Raw genomic sequence first — 22,861 nt, 5'->3', positions numbered from 1 at the left:
ATAAATTGGTACAAGCCCACTGTAAAACAAACATTCCCTCTGGGTCATCTTTAAAACCAATCTGGGCACAACACTAGAAAGCATGCTTAAGGAGACAAACAAAACCCTTCCAGTTGTTTTATAAGCATACTATCAGTGGAAGAGGCCCAAGTAAAAATAACACTATATGGTTGTATTAGCTGACTGTTATTGTTGGCTACTCAAGCAAAGTAGGGCTTCAACAACACAGAATTTACAGGACTGCGAGTCTGGTGGGTCTCTGGGTTTGATTTTGTGCCAATTCACATTCACTCATGCTCTTGGATAACTCATGATGCCGTCAGCAACCTCAGCCCAGCTGGAAAACTGGGTTAAGAAAGCAGTGGACACTCACTGAAAACTAGGGCTTGCCTGCACAGGGACACACAGGAGACGCAAGCTGAGGCACTTTATGTAGACGAATAAAACGGCATTAAACCCCTGTGTGGACAGATTTATCCAGAACACAAATGTGTCCCTGATTTGCCTGCTTCACTACTAAACCTATTTTTACTAAATCAGCTGAAAGTTAATCTAAATCTAAATCAGGGTATGGTCAGATCAGCCAAGCAATCCGGTCAGTGTGGGCCACCCCTTCAGTCAGACAGCAGTAACTCACCTTATGTGCTTCCAGTCTTCTGTAATGCAAAGAAACTTACAGTGTCCTCAGACAAATCTTCCGCAAACTGTTTTTGTGCTGCTTAAGAATCAGAAGGGACAGTCTGGCTGGGAGTCAGCAATCTGGTACGTTGGCAGACGCTGGCTACAAAGAATGTCCCTAGAGTTGCCAGTCTAGCACCGTTCCTCAGCTCCAAAATTAAATAGACAAACTTTAAATTTAAAAAAAAAAAAATAAGATGGGAATAAAGCTTTTGACCCTGCTGTGATGCTGCCTCAGGAACGGCCAGAGACATTGCCACCAAGAAGGGGCACTCATTTGCTGCAAGACATTTTCCAGCACCACAGTTATTTCACAGGAGCAAGAAGCCAGGCGAGGTCTGTTGGCAGTTCTCACGCACTACTCCAGGACTGGGCAGGGACTCACGAAAACAACTTCCCAACCTCTTCCTAACAGTGACCCCAGCCATGCACTGGCCTCAAGAGATGCTGGCACATCTTTATGGCCTTGACAAGAAGATGCCTTTCATGCACTGTCTTCCTCACTTGGAGGAGACCCCTAAAGCACACGGGCTCAACACTGGGTGGACAGACGTCCTCTGAGTAGACATGGAGAGCTAAGCTGGTCGCTGAAGTCAGGGGAAACACAGAGCTGCCACAGTAGCTGTTTCCTGAGGAACACAAGCTGCTGGCACCAGGGAAAGTGCTGTTTTAGTGTCTACCTGATTTTCTATCCTTCCTGCCCCAGGGTCACATTGTCCTCAAATGGGATTTTTTAAGAATAAGAGGGCAAGGATGGAAGAGAGATGTCACTGCTCCCCCAACCCTCCTGCCTCAGGAGCTGGCTGGGGGTGGGCTCCATCCATCGTACCTGCCCATAACACAGCCCCTTCCCAGCAACCTGTCACTGTGTCACGAGGGCCATCCTCTCCTGACTGTTCTATCTAATTGGCACACACCAACATCAGGGCTGCTGTCTGCCCCCGTCGCCAGAGCGATGCAGTATTAATTCTTTGCCAGCAGCTCTCGCTCCCCTCGTGCATGTTCCTCCTCACTGCTCCATCAAGCACACCTCTGCTCCGACCTGCTGCCCTGCACCGCAGCCCCAGCTATCGGGCTGCTGACCCCCAGCACCCCAGCCCCCCCAGCACCGATGCCCCCGGCCCCGGCGGCACTCTGCACACAGCTGGAACAGAAAAGCAGCAAAACCCCACATCGCCCCAGGGAGCTGGCTCAGACCACTAGCCTCATCCTGCCTGCAGATTCACTAACAAGTTAAGCCTGGAAGGGGAAAATGCCCTGTGCCCCCGCATCCATACCTCCCCCTCCCCAGCTAGCCACCAGAGCAGAAACCCTTTTGTTTCTCGTCAGAAATACAGCAATTATTTCAGAAAAATCTCTCCCCTCACCACTGGCAGAAATACCACAGCCTGAGCCAGCAGCTCTCTTGATGATCACAGACAGTGGAATATTCCAGAAAAAAAAGAGGATGATTTGGGGAGGGGGAGGGGAGGAGGTATGTGGGATCCAATCTTCCTCTCCCTGCCAACCCCTCTCCATCTCTAACAGATTTCATTTGGTATCATCAGGATTTCTGTGAAATTTACACCCAATCCTCCCTTTCTCCCATTTCAACTCCTGGCTAAGCTCAGGCAAAGGTGCACAAGAATAACATGCTGCTCCACTTTTCTCGCAGGCTGGACAAATAAGTCTTCAGCTAGCCACATGGAAGCCATTAAAAATATATTAACATACCCAGCAGGGTCTGTCACTTTTTCTTTTCTTCCCCCCCTCCCCTTTTCTTAAACACAGAGAAGGAAGAAATCTTGCCACAGTAACAAGAGGTTTTCATCAAGTCTCATTACCTCAAGCACAGCCGCGCACCACAGCCCCCACAGAGAACAGCCTTCGGTTCCTGCTGTCATTAAAGCAACGAAGATCTTAAACAAAAATTAAACCCAGGACAGCATGAAGCTGGGAGCACATGAACGGATCAGGCAGTGAAGGGTGCATGAAAGCCAAGGGGAAGAGTGGGAGCAGAGCCACCAGACAGGGCTCTGCTCAAGCAGCTCAGGAGGGATGAGGCAGGTTAAACATGCCCTGCAGAGTAGGGCAGGGGCACTATTTTCAGTTTCAAGCTGGCATCTAGAGGTATGCTGTATTTCCCGGCGACTAAGTGACACAGCAACATACCGGAACATTCGTAAGTCTGGGTATAACCAGCCTAGCAATTATGATAAGCAAGAAGCTTTTTCTGAGATGATGGACAAGAAGGATGATTCTGCACACTTTGTCACACGTCCATTCGTATTCCAGGGGGTCCTCATCCCTCCCAAACAGCGTTGTGGCTCATGCTTCCTGGAGCAGCTGCACAGCTCATCTTAACCTGCAGCAGCTGCTCTAAGCCTGAAGCAGGTGGCTGATGGTGTTACTGGTTTGGGATGGGGGTTTGAAGGGCAGGAGGCAGCAACTCTACATTTAAACAAGGGATTTCTATACCGGGGGGTTGTTAGTCACAGGGCTATTAAGTCAAAGTGCTCTTAAACTGTAGTTTCTCAAGTATTTCTTTGGGCAAATCACTGGGTTAAGCAGCTTTCCTCTCTACCCTGGCTACTTTAATCCAGATCAATTTCCTGATCCAGTTCAGTGTGCAGCAGCACGTTCAGCTGCGCTGGCACAGCTGAACAAGCAGCTCAGGAGCAGCAACAGCAGCAGGGGCTGCTGAAAACAACACTCATAAAACTACACCCTCGGATTCAACAGGCATGGCACTAGCCCCAGGAGAGCAAGACACTGCATGCAAACCCCATGAAAACAAAGATAAGGGAAGAGGGATACTTCATGCACAGTTAACTGGAAAGAGATGATTCGAGCCAAACAGGATGTAAAATAAACCCCCAAAAGTTGGTGACTGTGTGTGCATGTTTTATTCACCTCCAGAAGAGATTAAGTTTTATTTCTCCCATGGGAATGGAAGAAAGCAACAAGCTCTTTGTGAAGCAGGCAGTACAGTTAGGAAAGGCAGAGCTATGAAGAGGCGATGATGGTAAAATGTCAAAGAAAGGTGGACCTCTGAGGAGAAAGGTTCCTGCACATGAGGAGCAGGAACTGCACAGGGACACCACAGAAATAACTCCCTGGCAGAGCAGTAAGGAGCAAAAGGGAGCCAAGACGTGACAGGATGAGTAAGGACTTGGAGGGGTCCACCCCAGGTGCAGAGAAGGGGATCAGGAGAAAGGAGGCTACTTCACATCTCTGGTGTCACAACCATTCCAGCTATGAACAGTTTAACAGGTCATTATCCAAAAAGTTTATACATCCTCTGGTTCTGGAGTAATTACATCAATTCTTAAAAAGACATCACATAATGAAGTCTATGGATCTCACAGAAGCAGACAGGAAAGTAAGCAAAATGTCTGACTATACTGGGAACAGACCAGAAAATAGTGCTGATTTAATAACGATATGATACAAGTCAAAGATATATTTGCCTCTGCAGCACTGAAACCTGCTCTACCTTGGAAAGGGAATGCAAGGAACTGAGGGGGTTCAGCACATGGCAACTAACAGATGAGACTTGGAAGACAGCAAATGCTTACATGAAGTCCACATGTGCAAAACAACAGCTATGTGCTAGCAGGGAAGAAAAGTCTTCTACTGCAACCAGACTATACTGCATCCAGGGCTGCGACACAGTGAGTGCACACTCTTTTCCTCAGGAAACCCATCCACCCTCTCACAGCCAGCCACCACAACCTAGCAATAACTGACATCAGCCATGGGAGAGAGCTGTTCCTTGAAGAGACAGCAAGGCAGACTCTATCCCCATGACAGCCCAGCTCAATACACCATGCAGGGTCTTCACTGTGGAGCTTCATGCTTGGTATTTCCACAACCTTGCAGACCAACAGCTTGACTGGGCTGCTCTTCCTAGCCACTGCAACATAGAATTATACAATGGTTTGGGTTGAAAGGACCTTCAGATCCACCTAGTTCCAGCCCCCTGCCATGGGCAGGGACACCTTACACTAGACCATGTTGCCCAAGGTCCTGTCCAGCCTGTCCTTGATGCTCCAGGGATGGAGTATTTACCACTTCTTTGGGCAACCTGTGCCAGTGCACAAACTCTGTCATGTAAAAGAAATCAAGAGCCCTGCTTTAAGCTGACTGTAGGAATATAAGGGAGTCTTACCCACACTCCCGAGTGTGACAGCAATGTAATTAGGTCAAGGGATAGCTGTGCTGAAACAGATTCCTTGGGCTTGGCCCTATCCAAGGTAGAGCTGCACACGAATGCTGTTTCAGCTTGTGTCTGTTCACTGCCAGCAGCCTAGATTCTTGAAAACCTACTCCAAGTGACTAGCCCGTCTCAGATCACAGCTCAGACCCTTGATGTGGGCTCCCAGCTCTGTACTTCTGCAACAGCCTCCAATAGCAGGGCTAAGGGCAGCAAAGTCTGAGCCAAGGTACAGCTGCCTGCAGCTGAAACAGACCTGCAATAAGTGCCAGAGGAGAAGAGGGGGTAGGCTCAAGGCAGCACATGCAAGGAAGGCACTTGTATTGATGCAGGTTAAGGTCATCCTGGGGACTAGGAGTTTGACACCGTGATTAAAGCACAATCAAGAAATGTCTCCTGACAGTGAAGACCATTAGGCTGTGGAACAGGCTCCCAGGAGAAGCAGGAGAATCCTCATCCTACTGTCTCTGTAAGAAGTGATGGGACAAGTAGTAAGGAATCGAGCCCCATGACTGGCGATGGCATGATGGGGCCAGGCCCACAAGATGCCTCTTTCAGGAGTAACATCAACTTAAGAAATTCCCTCTGCCCCTCCTGCAACATCTCTCAGTTTTGCTGACACTGCTGCTTGCAAGGCAGAACCATGGACTAGATCACTGTGGTGACTTCACATATTTGGAGGGATGGGAGTTTTGACTGACATATTTTACACCACAGTCTTACCAATGGTTGCATCCACACAACTGTCGGGATGGCAGTGGTGGGACAGGACAGGAATGTGAGGTGGGAGGTGAGGAAATAGGAATTTCTTAGGTTGTGCTTATAGGTGTCTTTATACTAACCCAGAGTGAATGAATTCATGCAAAGGCAGTGAAGGATGCAACTGAGGTGGAGGGTGTTAACTAAAGCATAATCTAGTGTAGTCAGACTTGTGGATTTGGACATGACCTAACATACATGAAAATTTACAGCAGAGAATGTCCCTGTTAATAATATATATGGTATCAATTAAGTTTCTGACACACTGGGCTGGCACTAACTTAGTGGTTTAGGTCTTAAAGACTGTCTCAGTTTTGATTTATTTAATGTTCAATTGCCTCCCTTAAATGTTTCCTTTATATATTTTTTGAATGGGTAAAAGATCAGGTTGGTTTTGAACTGTGCAAATCAACAGGAACATGCATTCTGCCCCATTTAAAGTAGCAGACACCTATCTCCTTTTTTGCTGGGTTGGTTTTTTTTTTGGTTTGGGGATGGGGGGAAAGGAGGTGTTAAGAACATCACAAAGTTCAAAATTAACGTCTCAACTTGTAACACACTTCTCTCTCTCCCACAACACTGGTTGCAGAAGCTACCCACGGCTGACACTACTCATGAAGCTCCATATGGTTCTGCTTCCCTTCATTTTTCCTCAGCCTGACAAACTTTGGCACTGCTCAGGTTTTCCTGGTCCTTGGAAAACAGGAGAGATTCCAACAATTCCAGTTTTCACAAAGCTCCCATGGTACTATCTACAAAAAACCTATTGTAATGGCAAAGCATACAGGCAAATTTGGCTTAACTGGGGCTGTAGAACCTTTCATAATGCACTTAGTATTGGTAACAATTATTTACACTGCAGTAGAGTTGAAGGATTTCAGCAACACAACATACACATACAGCAACAAATGTCCATGCCTGAATAACAGGTTAATAAAGTTATTTTATTTAAGGCAGAAAGGGCTCAAAATGGTGTGTCATTTTAAAGCACCCAAGATTTGACAACAGTTTGTGCAATTATCACAAACCTCTCAAGGAAAGCTTCTAGTACACCCAGGAAATAACCCTGCACACAGCGAGTACCCTGCACGCACCGTAACTCAGCAAGTGCTTTTTGCAGCTCCCTTCTACACTCAGTCATGAAGGATACAGATCATTACAGCCTCCAGCTATAGAGCTTTAGCTCCCAGAGTAGCAGCTCACACTTTTAGCTCTGGAGATCCCCAGTTCAATCTGCTGCATGTCAGCCAAGAGGGCAGCTGTCATATAATTACAGCCACAACTTTGCATGTGAAAAAGTAGGGAGAGTGAACAGAGATCTTATTATAGAATCCTGGTTGCAACCTGCTGAAGAGCTCCCTATTTAAAGTAACTTCTTGTAAAGAGAGGGAGAGGGAGGGGAAAAAAAAGGAAAGAGTCTTCCAACGCAGCTTCCCAATGCTCTCTGGTTTGCAGAAGAAATCAATGCTGCTTTGCAAAAAAGCCTTTTGTTACAAATGCAGGTATATATTAGACAGAGCATGCAATTGCAGACCAGGAGTAAGGCTCTAGCCCCTTATGAGTCCCCCAAAAAAAGAGAAAAAGAAAAGAAAAGAATGCTCACTGCTGCAACCGAGATATCAGAACTCCAACAGTGCATCTTAGTGTCTTTCTGAACTATAAACCCTCGCCAGCAGCCAGGCCATTTTGCTATGCAAGTTAAGTATTAAAATCTAAATGTAACTCAGCTACATCTTGTTTTCTTCAAACTGTACACACTCGCAGGGAGACTTAGCAGAAGATCTGGGAGAAGAGTATGTTTGAACTATAAAGGTACAAACCATGGCAAAAAAATTCAGTCTCAAATGAAAAGATCTTTTAATGAGTACAACACAAAACAATTAGACCAAGTTTCTTCTTCTCTGTTAACCTTTCTGCAGACCCTTCCGCACACATACAGCAATTTTCGAGCCAAATATTTTCCCAAGCCAAGAAGTTCAAACCCAGAATTTGAAGCAATGTAATCCAGTTTTAAAGACACATTCGTTTTCCACAAACAATTATTCTGGAAAGCTACCTTTCCTAAGTACAGCATTTTCAGGCTTAAGATACAGATTAAATTATTTGCAGAACATTCTCCTCTCCTACGGTCCCATCCATACATTCATCCATCTATCTCTCCATCAGCCAGCAGCACAGAATCTGTGGATTCCCCACAGCCTGGGGTGAATCAAACACTTTGGACCATGGGCAACAGATGAGAAGATGTTCCTTCAAACTACTTACCCGCTTGCTAAACACCGCTCAAAGTAGACCGATCTGACTCAAACTGTTCAGTATCTGCCTGCAGGAACACAGACACACTGAAAGACGGAAACCAGTTCATGCACATGCTATACTAGTGACCCTTCAAAACTCCCTGAAACACAGTGCTGTGATTCCAACAGGATTTGAAGGAGAAGTACCTATTAGACAGCCAAGCTGGAAGGCGTTCAAACGATTGCTAACACCAACAGCAAGCCTGTAATAGTTAACTCCAGAATTCACTAACACTTTGTATTTAAACCAGATGAATTCTCTGGTGACATCCTCTCAGCAGCCTCATTTCTGAAGCCCCATTTTCACTTGGCTCAGACAGTCTTCTGCTCCTCACCTCAAGCAATACCTACTCAGGAAAAACACAAACTACCTGCCCATCTCTCTCCCTTCAGAAGAGCATGAGGGAGAGAATCAAGGACACAAAACCCAGTTTTAAAGAAAGCTATGTGCAGCTGCAGCAGCACAGAAACATTTGGGGCTGATTACACACACGCAGCAGAACCCTGGCTGGGCTCATCCCACAGAAGGGACCCATAAAAGGTTCACCTCTCCCTCACCTACTGCAACCAGGCAAAGCTCATGAACATCTGAACCATGCTTGCTGCAGACATCCAATGAAAGCAGTACAATCCTATGCAGAGATGACTGAAATGAGACACCGTTATGCTATTTTATGGTATTATTTCTGTAAATTTAGCACTGCTAAAAGGTTCCAGATAGACATTCTCTGGAGACCAAAATCCTTTGCCTACCCTGAGAAGATATGCAGAGAGAACAGCAGCAAAACTTATACGTGCTTTTCTCATCTCTCCCAGCCTGCCGAGGCTGAAATGACTGACAAAGGTCCAAAATGAGGGACACACATAAATTATTAATACTGCACTAGTAGTCTCGCTGTTGCTGTGACAGTCTAAAGACTTAACAGAGGCAGGCTCTGCAGGGAAATATTACTTTACTTCAAATTATTCATTCAGGAAACTTACATACTGAGGAGAAAAGAATCATTCTGCAGCATGCTCTGTCAAACCCCTCAGCTTTAAGACCCTTCATTTCTAAAGCAAAAGCAATTTTAACAAGAACAGGAAATTGGCGTGAAGTATGAGGCGCTTCAGATTTCAAGTGAGCAACACTGGAACAGCATTACTTTTGGACACAAATCCTAACATATGTATTTTCATGCCTGACCTGGAAAGTCCATCCCACTTCTGAGAGCCAGGTAAGTGTTTTGTCTCTGCAGCCTCTCTGCTGAAACAGCCAAGTGACATACCAGTGAGAGGATAATGGGTAGCCATGCACTGGCAAGTGGAAGGGAGCCAAAAAGCCACTTCAGTTGGCCGCTTGAGCTGCAACCTGTGCTTTAAGCCTGTGTGAGGCTCTAGATTTACCTTTGTTTCATTCCAGGTCCCATGCTATACCTGCTGCCACAGTAGCCTTGTATCCGTAAACAGTACACAAAGAGATGTGGCTCTACTGATCTATTAGCTTCCTCTCTCCCATTGCAAGGGAACAGTTTATGCAGGGGTATTAGTCTGTTTTACATTACTTTCTAGAACTGGAACAAACAACCTGAACTTTGACATGTCTGAAGAAAGTTAAATTATTTTCATCTTTCTTAGTTTTCTCATTAGAATAGACTTACTTCTTACTTTAAACACAAAATTTCCCTCCCAAAATATCTGAAGTACTTACTGAAATGTTTTCTTTACCAAAGCCCTGCAAAGCCTCAAGATTATTAATAACATTTTGAATAAAGAGGCACAACATTGCTTCATACCAACAAAAAAAGCAGTCAACTTTTCACACAATAAAGTAACTAATTTTGAAAACTAGTACTTTCTATTAAAATTCTTGTATTTAAAAATCCAAAAAGGTTTCAAGTAACTCTAGACACTGATGGGGGCAAAGAAAAAGCAGACCCTACCCCCAGCTGGATGGCATTCCTCTCTTTGGGTGCAATGCGGTAACATTTGATTGACGCATCTGATCCATTCCAAAACTCCAGGCGCTGTTTTAATCATCAATGGGCAGAAGAATCCTAATAATTTTGAGGGAAAAAAAAAAATAGAAAAACAGAGTAGAATATGGAGGCAGGACACAGAGCACCTGGTGTTTGTCTAGCAGATCCAGCCGATTTAGCTGGGCCCAGAATAATCAACAGACTAAAGACCAAGTTCATGGCAGAAACTCACAGCTACCAGTATAAACCCCTTCCTCCCCTCCACCCTCTTTTTGCCATCTCAGCTCAACCCAGGCTCCCAACACAACCTGGAACGTTAGTCCCACACCAAAGGAAATGAAATAGGAAGAGGGAAAGGAGTGGGAAGAGAGAAACCAGGGTAAATAGGGATAGCATGAAGAGCCCATTGGCATGCAACCAAGAGCCTGCATAGGCCCTTGCTACAGCAGAAAACAGGAGATCAGGCACGTACAAGGAGACGGCAGGAGAGCAGATGCAAGAAGGTGAAGGTTCAAGTGGTCCCTGAGCTCAGGGGGTAGGAAATGGCAGCAGACATAGCACAGAAGTGAGCCCCAGCATGCACAACGAGCTCAGCCTTCAGAAGCAGCAACACACCAGGTGACCTGCTAGCTTGTGATAGGCATTTTCATTACCGACGGGCACGGTACGAGAAATATATAGTGTGAACCTTCCACATTAAACAAGGCTTCCCAGTCCAACCATAAATTGATTTTGCTATCAGCCAAACTCAGATCCACCAGTATCAACCACTGCTGCTCTGAAACAAGCCTCCACTTACAGTCTTGCACCAAACAGTTGCTGCTGTTTCATTTCAGCACTAATGAGCACTTGCAAGCCCTCAGGACCTGCCAACCTAAGAGATGGCACAATCCCAAGAGGACTTTACCTGTTCCAGCAGCAGCCAGAAGGCAAGCATCATCAGTGTGACCCTCCAGCTGGCCAGCTGACATATCAGACCAGCCTACATCCCAGTCAACCGACCAGGAGCCAGGCACCTTCCCACTAGAAGTGGAAAGCTGGCTGCCAAGTCAGTGGGACATCAGAGAAATACTGTTCTAGCAGGCCAGAGCTAGAGAGACCTGTTTGAGAACACAAGCTGCACAAAGGTCTCCAGGCACAGTCAGTAACCTAGTTGGTTTTTACATCTGCCGGGTGTTCCTAAGTCTTGGGAAGATTAACAGCAGAGAAGAGCTGGATGCGGGAAGGAGGGAATGCAAGAGAACAAGCTGATGTACTGCAAAGGGAAGGGAGCAGCAGGCTGAAGATGGGATCTCACAGTAGGAAAAGTGGTTGCTACAGTGCAGAGCAGGAGCTGGGGGAAACAGGAGGGGGCTGTTAGCAGAAAGAAGGCAGGTAAAGGCATGCTAGTGCAGGGAATGGGAGGGGCCTGTAGCTGAGGGCTGATAAATCAAATGCTGCTGCCAGAGTCTTACACCAGCCCCTGTATCACTGTATCTCTGTATCACTGACTGGGGGGCAGCACAAGTAGGATCTGCCACAGGCATGCCCATTCAGCAGCTTCAGGTAGTCATTTAAGGTATGTCTGGACCATTAAGTACCCTGAAGATAAGGAGAGGCCTTGAATTCAACATGACACAGTCATGTGGAGCTTGCACAATGAGAAGGATGTGCTCCCAGCCCTGACAAGGACTACACAGCAGTAGCTCACACCTCCCTTAGGCTCCCGGGAGCAAGCGGTTGCAGAGCAGTCAGACTGCCTTTGTAACCAACCCCCCAGCCCGTCAGGAGGGCCTGAACCCTGCACCAGCAGCAGCAAAAGCACAAACCTCCACCTCATGCTCTAAATAATTAAACTCTGTGGGAGCAGCAGCAGCCTCATAAAACTCCTACACAGACCAAGCCAGTCATTAATGGGGGTCAAAGATGAACACTCTATTTTTTGTAAGTGTGCTTTGATGTGTGGGGAGAGTGGTGAGAGGAGATCTTCATTACCCTCTCTGATACCTGATGAATTTTTCCTTTCCTGGCTATCAACATCTCCTGCTTCCACCCAAACCCCATACCGCTGGCAATCATCTGGACAGCCAGGGACAATCAGGTGTGTCTGGATGACATCTGTGCTAGCTGGTCACCTGCAGGCAGGGAAGCAAAAGGCCTCCCTGAGCAAAGTCAGGCTCTACCAGAGGCTCAGCCAGTGCTTATTACGAGGTCTGGGTTTCACACAGATGCCAATGGGTGGAATCCCAGGGCCAGTATGATGCAAACCACAACCTCACACACCGTCTCCCCTACAGCAAGTCACAGAGGAGAGTACAAGCCAGTAAAATCTGTCGGGATTATTAGCTTGGGCTCAGAGCCAGAGCTGGGAGCTGCCACAAGGGCAGGGAGGCTGCCTGCAGCCCTGCAGGTCAGCAGGAAGGAAGTGGAAGTCCCCTGACGGGCAAGGAAAGGCAGCAGGCAGGAAAGGCAAGACACAGTTGAGAACAGGTCATAGAAACACTAGTCTGACCTACCCCTTCTGGCCTTAAAATACATACGTACACACAGATGTGCAAGCTGCTTACTACTATGCTTTGTTCAGACATTTTGAAGGAGACCGCTGCTCTTCCCACTCTCTCTGCATTCCCCCATACCAGTTTTGGAAATGGTTCTTTAGTCTTCCCATCAATAACAGCCTCAGGTGGAGAGAAGCAAAGGCAGGTTGGTTTTGGGGAAGGGGTCATCACATGGACACAGAAAATTCCCCCAGCAGCACGCAGGAATGTTGGATGCTCTATCAGCAGTGCCAGTTCCAGCCTGCACCGTCCAAGCCTCTGCCAGCCTGTTTTTCCTGCTGCGTTTTCTCTACATGGAGAAGTCACAGACTGGAAGTGGATTCAAGATCGCTGCTGCTGTGCTGAGAAAGTGGCTGGTGTAGCAAAGCCAGCTTTCATTTATTATTTATAAGCAGTACTGATAGATGCCCCTTTTTTCAAGTCACTAGGAACCTTCTCCCAACAAAGCCCAATACCTGCACTTTCAGAAGGAAGTTAAGAGCTTTACATGTAATGCCAGCACTCATCTTTGCCAGCATGGCAAAAGCAGCTGCCGTTACTTCCATTATTATCAGAAATAAGGGGGGAAATAGCTCAAACTCTTGAGCCTTGGCACCTCTTCTCTCCCACCGTTTGGCTACTAGAGCTCGGGTTACTATTCAAGGCTGAAGTGCTCACCAGGGCACACATTCCAGGGGGCTGGGCCATGCCACGTGGCCAGGCTCAAAATGGCAGACAGCGATGAATAGGGTAATTAGAAAGTACAACAGAAGCCACAACATAAAAAACAAGGAGCTTCTATTACAAGAAAGGGTTCTACGGCATGGTTAGATCCATCACCCCATATGCTGGGTCATGGTGGTGCCTTGGGAGCCTGCTGCTGTTATCTGTTTGCAATCACATTTCAGCCCATCTTTCTGCTTAATGCATGAAAAGCAGAGCTAATCAGATTCACTCTCTCTCTCTGCTTAATGTCTTCAGTTCCCAAACATGCTCTGTACTGCTTCAACTGATGTTCAACTAAACCAGCCAGGAGCACGGTGGGCAAAAAAGAAAATAAAATAAAAAATAAAAAATGGAACTACCTAATAATTTTAGTCCATCTTTCCACCTATTAAGTCTAAAATTCCTTTTACATTTGAGCCTTGCAAACAAAAGTCAGGAAATTCCCATTTCCCTCTCTATGCCACACCCAGCTCGTGTATGAGCTCCCTTCTCCAAGCTGCTCCTCCAGTGGTATCTGGGCAATTAATTCTAGACCTTTCAGCCTTTACTCTCATTCTCTGGGACAGGTTCTTAAAATATATCCTGGCTAGGAACCTCCACAGAAAGATGTCTTCTGCTGGCACCATAATAACCCTTCTTTGTTAATCTATCTGAAGTGACCATCACATGCTCTCCTACTCCCTCTCTCCCCAGCACTATTTAATTATTGCAGCCTTACACAGACTCTCTAATGTGCCCTCAGCATTTCCAGTCTGAAGACAAACAGGGCCCTGGAACGGCTGCTTCTTTCACTGCATTCCTTTGCACTCCTCAGGGCAGCTGGAGCATTGCCGGAGTCAGCTATGACACCTGGATCTTCACTAAAGCAACCAACACAACAGCTGAGAAGCCCCCAGACTGAGCAGACTGCATGAAAATTCAGCAGAGATTCAGGAAAAGACTGGCTTACAGGAACACCCACCATCATGAGCCAGGTTAAGCAGCACAGGAGAGTCACCCATTACAAGCACAATTGAAGATTTGCCAACAACAACAAAAAAAAAACAACCAGCAAGTATTTACAGGAGATGAGAAAGAGATGTAGGTGGAAGACAAAATTGCAGCATTCATCTCTCTATCCAGGAGGAGTGGAAAAAAGGAAGACTGCAGAGATGAAACCCCAGACAGCCCGTGCATCTGTCCTCATCCCCCAGCTCATCCCCACATCAATCAGAACAGTGGCAGCTCTGGAGAAGACCCCCATTATCCAGGTCCTGCACTAACATCTTCCCCAGAGGCTGCACGCATGTGCAAGGGGTGGAAGAAAAACATACTTCTCAATGAGATTACTTACAGCATTTTCTATATTGCCCCCTCTCTTAAAAATGTCTTTTAAAAAATTATTGCGGCTGGTTTATAAATGTGTCAGATTAAAAAAAAAAAAATACATCCTTGAAAACAAAGACACTTTGTGCTCAGCATATCCAGTGGCACCATTATTTAATATCAATACGCTGGTTCTTTCCTTTATTCGCTCCATCCTTGGAACACAAATCCACTGTAACAGCCACCCAGTGTATAATCTTACCATGCAAAGCAACACAACCCTCCAATAATCTTTCTCTTGCCATAATGCTTTCACATACCAACAAGAAGAATTTAGGCTTAAATGCTTTAAAAAAAACCCAACCAACTCTAGTACAGCATGAAACAAATCTCTAAGAACTCTCAAGTTGGAGTAAATTCCCTCATCCCTCCCTACTACCTTCCTTATTTGAAAATGGCTGCACAAATACTTCTAATTTGTGCACCAGACTGACTGCAACCTTCCCCTCCCACCAGGTACAGCCATTCACATATAGGTCCACAGACACACAGGCTCACGGCATTCTGTTGCCTCTGGCACACTACTCTTCACTGACATCATCTTCACCTTCATGCCGTATAAAATTCACCAAACAGACAGAGTATCTACTCCTTTAGCCATAAAGCAATCACTGTAGGCCAACAGACACCTCCATCTAGTCTCCCAAATGCACACTCTGACCCGCACCGTGCCCCTGCTAAGTAGAGACGCTCAGGCATGCATCTTGTTAGGTGACACATGCCCCTTCCCTGCCGTCAGCCAGGGCTAATGCAGATGGTGTATCTGATGGATCCATCACTGGCAAAGCCGCAGCAGGAACACTGCTTGCGCCAATCAGCAGGAGCAAAGTTCCCACACAGGCTGAGCTTCCACATGCCCCTAGCTGCATCACATCCCTGGAGCAAGAAGGCACCGTTCTGTACTACCACAGCAGTGTCCCACAAGGGCTTTCCAATTTCTGCTGATGCCTGAAAATGAGGTAGTAGCATCTGGAGCAATGGCGAGTCACAGTTCAGAGATAGAGCCTTCCTCCTGGTGTGTGGTACCCAGTTCAAGCTTGGCTCCCCACTGGCGTGCAGAACACTCTCTGGATATTTCCCTGTCCTTGCCATCTATCTGAGGCTTCAGGGACCACCTGGTCCTACCAGCTCCAAGTCCTCAGTCCAAACAGCCATCACCATGTTTAGGGAAGCTCTTTCACAAACAGCCTGCAAGTATCTCCTCAGCCAGTCTCTTTTTGCTCTCTCACAGGTGAGGATTATGGCTACTATTTTTTGAATCCTTTAATAATAATATATGAGCCTAATAATAATAACTATTATTATTATTAGGCTCATAGCAGTGGGCTGTTAGCAATGGGCTTTTGGGAACTATGATATGCCTTTAACTGCAGAAGCAGTGAAACTCAACCTTTTCCCTTTTTTCCTCGCTTTTGAAAATACTGCTTGGGAATGGAGTCAGCATCTGGAGGCACACAAGTACATCTCAGGGAAAGAATGAGAGGAGCAGAGGGGAAGGGAGGGACTTGAAAATGAAGGCTGAGGGTGAGGCTTCACATTACAGCTGAACCAGGCTAAGAGTTCACTGCTGCCAAAAAAGGGGGCCCCATTTCCACCTTTCTTTCATTCCCTACCTTTCACTGCTGGGAAAACAAATCTTGCCCCTCCTGTGTGGCAGCTCTGATACTAGCCTGAGCCTGGTGAGCAGATTCAGCTCTCTGTCCCAGGAGAAAACTATTCACTTTTTTATATTTCTGGGCAAGACAGCTTTCCCAAAGCTGAACAAGCTGGATCCGTTTAGTACCAGAGTTGGCACAAGGCAAGGAATACAGCAACAGAACCACGACCAAGGCACGTCCACCCCTCTCGGAAGCAGCAAGTGGTTAGATCGGTTCAGCCACAGTAAGAAAATCCATCCTCGCCGGTGTGAAGCTGTGATTTCACCCAGCAAGTACATCAATCAGCACAAAACAAGGAGCCAGGTTGAAAAACCTGCAACAGAAGTGTTTGCTAATAGTCTCAAAACAAGGAGTTTACCTATTATAAGGCTCTACCTACCAGTTGCATTTCTGGGTGATGAAAGCAGCTGTGTAGGTAAAGAATGACACTGAAACCGAGAAGCCCCAAAGCAGACAGGAATATGAGAGGTTCTGCAGGATTTCCAATCATAATTGTGCCTATTTCTAAATTGGACTCTGTTATCAAACAAGATGGCTGCCTTCATCACTCTGCTCAAAAATGTCTGTTTTCATTACAAACTTAACAATTAGTTTGATGGTGCTCTTGATAAAGCATTTTTTTTTCCCAGCAGCTTCTACATCATCAGATGAACAAAAATAATGCAGTTCTTTTTGATTAAAAAAAAAAAAAAAAAATCCATTTACTCCACTGTCTTTATTCCTCTCCACCTCCTCTGCTCAATTACTAAAAGCAATTTACAGACAATAAACGTAACTTCACAGCTGCCTTTATGAAGTATTCCCTTCATTTTATAGATGAGGTTACAGGCTATACATAAATTAATATCAGCAAGGTCTACTTCAAAACTGGATATGCAAGAGGAACAGATGAACTCTTAAAGAATACAGATCATGCCTGTACTTTAGTAAAACCAGTAATAAAGAATTAAGGATGTTACCAGTTGGATATAAATTCCTCAAACGTATCTGCTTAAATACAGTAACAAACAAAAGCTTGCATTGAGGTCTTCCTTGGGTTTATTCTGTTATTATTAGGAACACCACCATGAGATTTCAGATTTGCCGAACAGCATCCCATAGACCAAACATGCTCGCTTTCCTAGTAAACACATACTTAACTGCTACCCTCATGGGCTCAAAGAGGGTCTTACCAGCTGGCGCATGATCACCAAGAATCTGCAGCTAGAAACTCAGTACATCATTTTAATCCATGAAAATAAGCAAGCCAGGAGAGATTCCAACATTCTCTGCCACAACCTCAAGGGCTCTGGCAGGGCAAGAAGGAGCAAGAACCTATGTCTGCTGTTAAAATCACCACAGGTGACTTTGAAAAAGCACCTGGAGTAGCAACACTAAAGGGGGGGGGGGGGGGAAAGGTGCAGTTTTTTGCAGGCACTCTTCTGATAACTGCTCCTTAAGGCTTAATAAAAATGCATGGCCAACTTTTCTTCTTCCACACATTAGCAGAGCTCAGAAATAGCACCCAAGTCTGGTTATACAACTCGGCAGGCCCAGCTTCTCCTAGGAGGAAAACACCACTGGCGTGCAGGTACTCCAAAGGCTGGGTCATCTCAACAGTCCCCTCAAGGGAAAATAATCCTATTAAGAACTGGGGTGTTGGTATTGAAGACAAAAAGGAGTGTTAATTTTGGCACTCCTTAATTACACTGGTTCCACTGTGTCCATTTACTACCAAACCTACCACCTGAAGGTTAGTAAAATCACCACACTCATCCATCCACCCCCAAGGTCCTTTCCAGACACCAGCCCCTCTTTTGGCCAACAACCGCCTGGTCATTGCCTATACGTTTTCTTATCCCTGACTAACACAAACCAGTATTTGTACAGCCACAGCGCTTTGAAAACTAATTTAGGATTAAGGCCTTCATTTCTAGTCTGCATACAAATACCAGCCATGCGGAAACCAACAGAACGTTGTGAACTTCTGTGCTGTGACCAGCTTAAAACCAACAGCCATATCACGCACGCATCAAAAAACAGATAGGCTTCAAGACAGACCAAAAAAATCAAGCATAACACAAAGGATTTTGACTTGTAAAATCTCTCACAAGGCGAGAGCTGATAAACACCATCACATTTCTAGCAGAACTGCCATTTTCTGCATTTTCACTGCAGCAAGTACAGATGTTTGTGCCCACTGATACTTTGTGCCCTTTTCACCCAAGCCAGCAACAGCATCACAACCTCACACTAGCCTTGAAAATGGCTCAGCAGACGTAGGTGCCTCAGAGAGCGCCCTCCCTAGCAGGTGAGAATCCATGCACAGAGCACGCAACCCATGCTCCTCTTTCCAGGCAAGGTCTGGGGTGTTCATGCCAACCCATCAAGCCCTGAAACCTCCCAAAAGCTATACAACAGCTAGAGGAGAAACACAACCTGGGTAGTCCTGTGGTTTAAACTGGCACCCCCACCCTACAGGAGTCCAGAATTTGACTCCTACCATGACCCCAGTGCAGTGGCCCCATCTGCTCCACCTGAGGACAGGCCACAGCACATGCCTCCCCACCTCACCTCTTCCAAAGGGGATGGGCTGGGAAAGATACCAGCGGCTCAGGCTTAGAATTTTATTTTTGAGGTTGGTAGTTCTGTTGTGGAGACTGATCCACTGATATTTTCCTAATATAAGGAACATATAAGATGCCTGGAATTTGATAGCTGCTTTTTAATTAAATTGAAATAAGTAAATCACAGCCTGTTGCCATGGAGAATGAACAGACACAGCCTCTTGACTCCAGGGCAGGATCAAGCAGGAGAGGCAGACAAGGCTGTGAAATTAAAAACACCTATTTTAAAGCAAATGGTCTTGATAATTAGCAAAAAATGTGGCACAAGGAAATAATATAACCATATGGCAGGAAGTGGTTTTCAAGGTGAACTATGAAGCTGTTTTAAATAAATGAATAAACTGCTGGAGTTGCTGGGTCACTCACACAATCATATATGCAGGATTAAATGTGATTAAAAAAAATACACTGAGAAAATAGCAATTAGCTCTTCTTTCCCTCTCCTGCCTGTAGCCTGTGTCCTTATTTTTAAGGACTTGTTTTGAGTGATTAACGCTGGCACCTATCTGCAGTTACCAGAGGGCTGTCCAACTCAAAGCCTTGTGGTTCACCCTAAAGGGAAAACCAAGTTTATGGGATATAAAACCTTTTATCTGTTACTCAGTGTCATTACACAATCTTGGCCAGGTCATCAGACGCTAATAATCATTCCTGAATCTGTGCATCCCTGTTACGTCTTCCATGACAAAGTGACTTTGGAGGGAATTTGCCCTGCCCTCCACACACCACATATCCAGCCCTGTGCCACATCTCTCAAGAAGCAGCACAGCTCAGAGAGAATCCATCAGTGGGAGCCAGCACACCCTTCAGCAAAAGCCTGGCTGATGGACAAGCCTTGCACGTCCCCTTCCGAGTATGCCCAGAGCACAGAGCATCAAAATGTTCCACCCCTTTTATGACAGTTCTGCTGTGCTCAGATATAAAAGGGTTGCGGCATGGGAAGTTCTTCATCACCTTTTCAAACCCAGCCAGGGCAAATCTGAACAACTGTCTTACAATTTCCAGCAAGCATGCGGCCAAAGTGCATCAAATTCATGACAGCTTAAAAATACTTAAAAGAAATTGTACCTGATGACTCAGTTTCAAAAACGTGCTGTACATTTTTCTGAAGGGAAGGGACAGATGAACAAACTTTCACTTCAAACCTCCCACCCACTCTAGGGGAAAAGCCAACTTTTTCTCCTATTTTGTGAAGACAGATTATCAGCCACAGTCTTCCATGGCAGCTAATGACACACATGAAACAAACTGTCAGTGTCCCAGTCCAGGCCCTTGCGACTTAGCTGGTTGCATTAAAAACCAGTCACATTCTAAGTCCTAATCAGCAGAAGTTGATCTGGCTATTGACAATTTCCAGTCTGTTCCCCACCATGACCAAGAAACACCCACGAAGGGAGGGGAATCATAACAGGAATCTTGGGGAAAGAAGGTGTTGGGGAAAAATGAGCAATTAAAATCAGCATTGTCTGCTTTCACAGTTTTGCCCTGTTTTGGAGCAATTACTACTTCAACTGAAGTCACACTCCATAAGATTCATGCCTTTCATTAAAAATAAACTCCAGGTCCAAGTCTGCACGAAGACATGCTTAAACTTTCAAACTGGGTTTACCCTGAAGGACACCACCAAGGACCCCAATTCCACTCCTTAAAAACGCTGGGGTGGGGATGGTACAAGCAGGCTAACTCATAGCCTTTGAGCAGCTGACACTGACAGCAGCATCTGCCCAACCTCCTCACTCATGCAACCCCTTTCTTTCCAAAGCCTGCAGTGAGAGGGACTGTGAAACATTTCGGGACATGAGAAGGTGCTGCACGCTCTTGTGTTTCCCTCTCCCTGCACACCTTCCCTGGTGTGCAATTGTTCTCTTGCTGCTTGAACCACAGTCCTACCCTATCACCTGAAAGCAAATGGCTTTGCTGGAGCTGTTTCTGCCACGGTAGGCACCAGACACCCAGAGGGCAGCGGGTGGCTTGTTCTTCCTCACCTCGTAGCTTTACTTAAGTTTAGTTTTGATTTAAAGAGATTTAACACAATTATCAAGGCCAGCCTAGCACCTCCCTCTGAAAGGGAACTGTGGTTTCTTCTCCATACCCACCAGCCAAGATAACACACAAGGGAAGACTCCTTCCCAGGGACTCCCTGTTGGACAGAGCCAGGGTTAATGTGCGCCAGTGTTAAGACTCAAGCCAGGTGGCCGCTTGGCATAAGAGGGAAGATGCCAGTCGTGCCCAGGAGCAGATTATTTCCATATCATTGCAGAGAGGGCAGCAAGCCAAGAATAAAATCATGAAATTAAAAAAAAAAAAAACAAAACAAAACCCAAACCAAATAACCCTCACACATAAACCGTTCCCTTCACCAGCATGACACCATGCCACACACACAAAGAGGGGAGAGCACTCATGAGACTGAGTCCCCTGCCCAGGCTGCCCACAGTCCTCCATTCCCATCACTTGTACCTTCCCCTTGCCAGGTCTTCCCCGACCACCTGCCTGCTCCCATGCCACCCCAGCTCCCTGCGCCCCCAGCCCACCTCCTCAGGACCCCCACAAACTGCTCCTGACCTCTACACCCCCAACAGCCATCCCAGCACGACACTCTCAGCACCCACACGTAGCAAAAACGGGGCAGAGCATTTCCCAAAAAAGAGGCTTCAGACGCCAGCCTTGCTGGGGTGTTTTTCACCCACCCGGTGCTCTCACCGAGAGTTTCCAGCCATAAACCTCGGTGCGAGGTCGCTCACCCGAGGAACGTGTGGCACATGTGCACGCAACTGTCAACAACTTCCAGTCACAGACCCGGTGGGCAAGTCCCGGGTGGGCGAGGGGCTGCCTACCAGCAGGAATTTAGCTTGGGATAAGCACCTCGTAAGCGGGATGGCGCCTTGACAAAAATAAAGATCACCTTAATGTTCTTTTTAACAGCCAGAAAGGTTACGATGTGCTGGTCCATACAGGGCTGGGGAGAAGGGTGGGAGATTGGGGGAGGCAATGCATAAAACCGCACGGGGTTAACCGTTTGCTCACCGTAAAAAGCGAATAACACTAAGGAATCGGAGGTTAACCACGGCTGCACATAGGAAGCTGGACAGAACCCATGCGAGGGTCGCGGGAAGCACCAGTGCCCCCAGCAGAGACTGCCTGCCCCCGGCTGAGGAAGCGCCCGCCCTTCACACGCGGGGAAGGCGGCTGAGGGAGGGACGCGAGGGCGGCGGGTCTCGCTCCCCGTCCCCGGGGGGAGCTGGGGTTACGGCCCGCTTAAAAGCAAATAAACCCCGCCATAAACGCCGCACACGCCGGGGGAGGAACACAAAACTCCAAAGGTTTTGGGAAGTCACCTCAGACCCAGAGGGTGCAGAGGAGCCGAGGGGTGCCGGTTCCACCCCGCCGCCCCGCCCTTCGCGCCAGGTGGGGGGGGCGCTCTCGCCCGCCAGGTAAGGCGGGCCGGCAAACGCCGTAACGGCCGCCGCTTACCTGTGAGGGCCGGCCCTCAGGGTCCCATGGCAGCCCCGTCCCGCGGCGGGCAGAAGGGCTCCCGGCTCTTTGTTGCGCCGAGGGAAGCGGGTACGGATCCTGTCAGCTCATGTGACGCGACGGACTCGGTCTCCGGGGCTTTTCCTTGCTGGATTTTCCTCACCTCTCCCCCGCCCGCCCTCCGCCAGCGCTCAGAGCAGGCCCCGCCGCCGGGCGCGGGTCTCAGGCCCGACCGGCTGCTGGCAGAGCGGCGGCGGCCGGGGAGGAGGAGGAGCCGCTGGCGGGGCGGGCTCCCTCGGCAGGGCCGGGCGCGGAGGAGGGCTCTGGCATCTCGCAGCGCTGCCTGGAGGGGGAGGCGGCGGGGCAGGGCGCTGCCCCAGGGCCCATCGTGTGTCCGCTCCCCCCCACTCAGGGTCCCGCTCTCGCCCCTGTTTCCTGAGAGGACGAGGTCCTGCTGGCCCGTCCTCGCCCGAGGCCTCGGTGGGATCGGCCTCTGTTCCGTCCCGGCGAGCTCCGCTCTGGGGCGGGAAGGCCTCACCACCAGCCCTCCTGCTGCAGGCGCCGGCTTTCGTAGAGGAAGGGCCGCCTCACTGGTAGTGGGGTGTTGCTGGGACCACAGGGGAGTCGGG

The 22,861-nt window shown here is 47.5% G+C and overlaps 1 protein-coding gene across 7 annotated transcripts in view; it reads right to left on the bottom strand.

The window, feature by feature from the left end:
• Positions 1-22,652, bottom strand: part of TCF20 (transcription factor 20) — a 128,628-nt gene extending 105,976 nt beyond the window's left edge. For 6 of the 7 annotated variants that reach the window (XR_009742924.1, XM_061450683.1, XM_061450676.1 and 3 more), the window contains exons 1-2: positions 22,233-22,652; positions 9,852-9,965 (exon numbers count right to left, since the gene is read on the bottom strand). The gene's annotated coding sequence lies outside the window, so the exon portion shown is untranslated. The remainder of the gene's footprint in view (positions 1-9,851; positions 9,966-22,232) is intronic. The other variant, XM_061450677.1, reaches the window with a different exon arrangement.
• Between the last annotated feature and the right edge of the window lie 209 nt (positions 22,653-22,861).

The sequence above is a fragment of the Pezoporus flaviventris genome, unplaced genomic scaffold (assembly GCF_033815535.1).
Source record: "Pezoporus flaviventris isolate CSIRO_AGI_PZ_B2104156 unplaced genomic scaffold, CSIRO_AGI_Pfla_v1 ptg000011l, whole genome shotgun sequence".
NCBI classification, from domain to species: Eukaryota; Metazoa; Chordata; class Aves; order Psittaciformes; family Psittacidae; genus Pezoporus; species Pezoporus flaviventris.
This window is presented reverse-complemented; position numbering and strand designations above follow the sequence as displayed.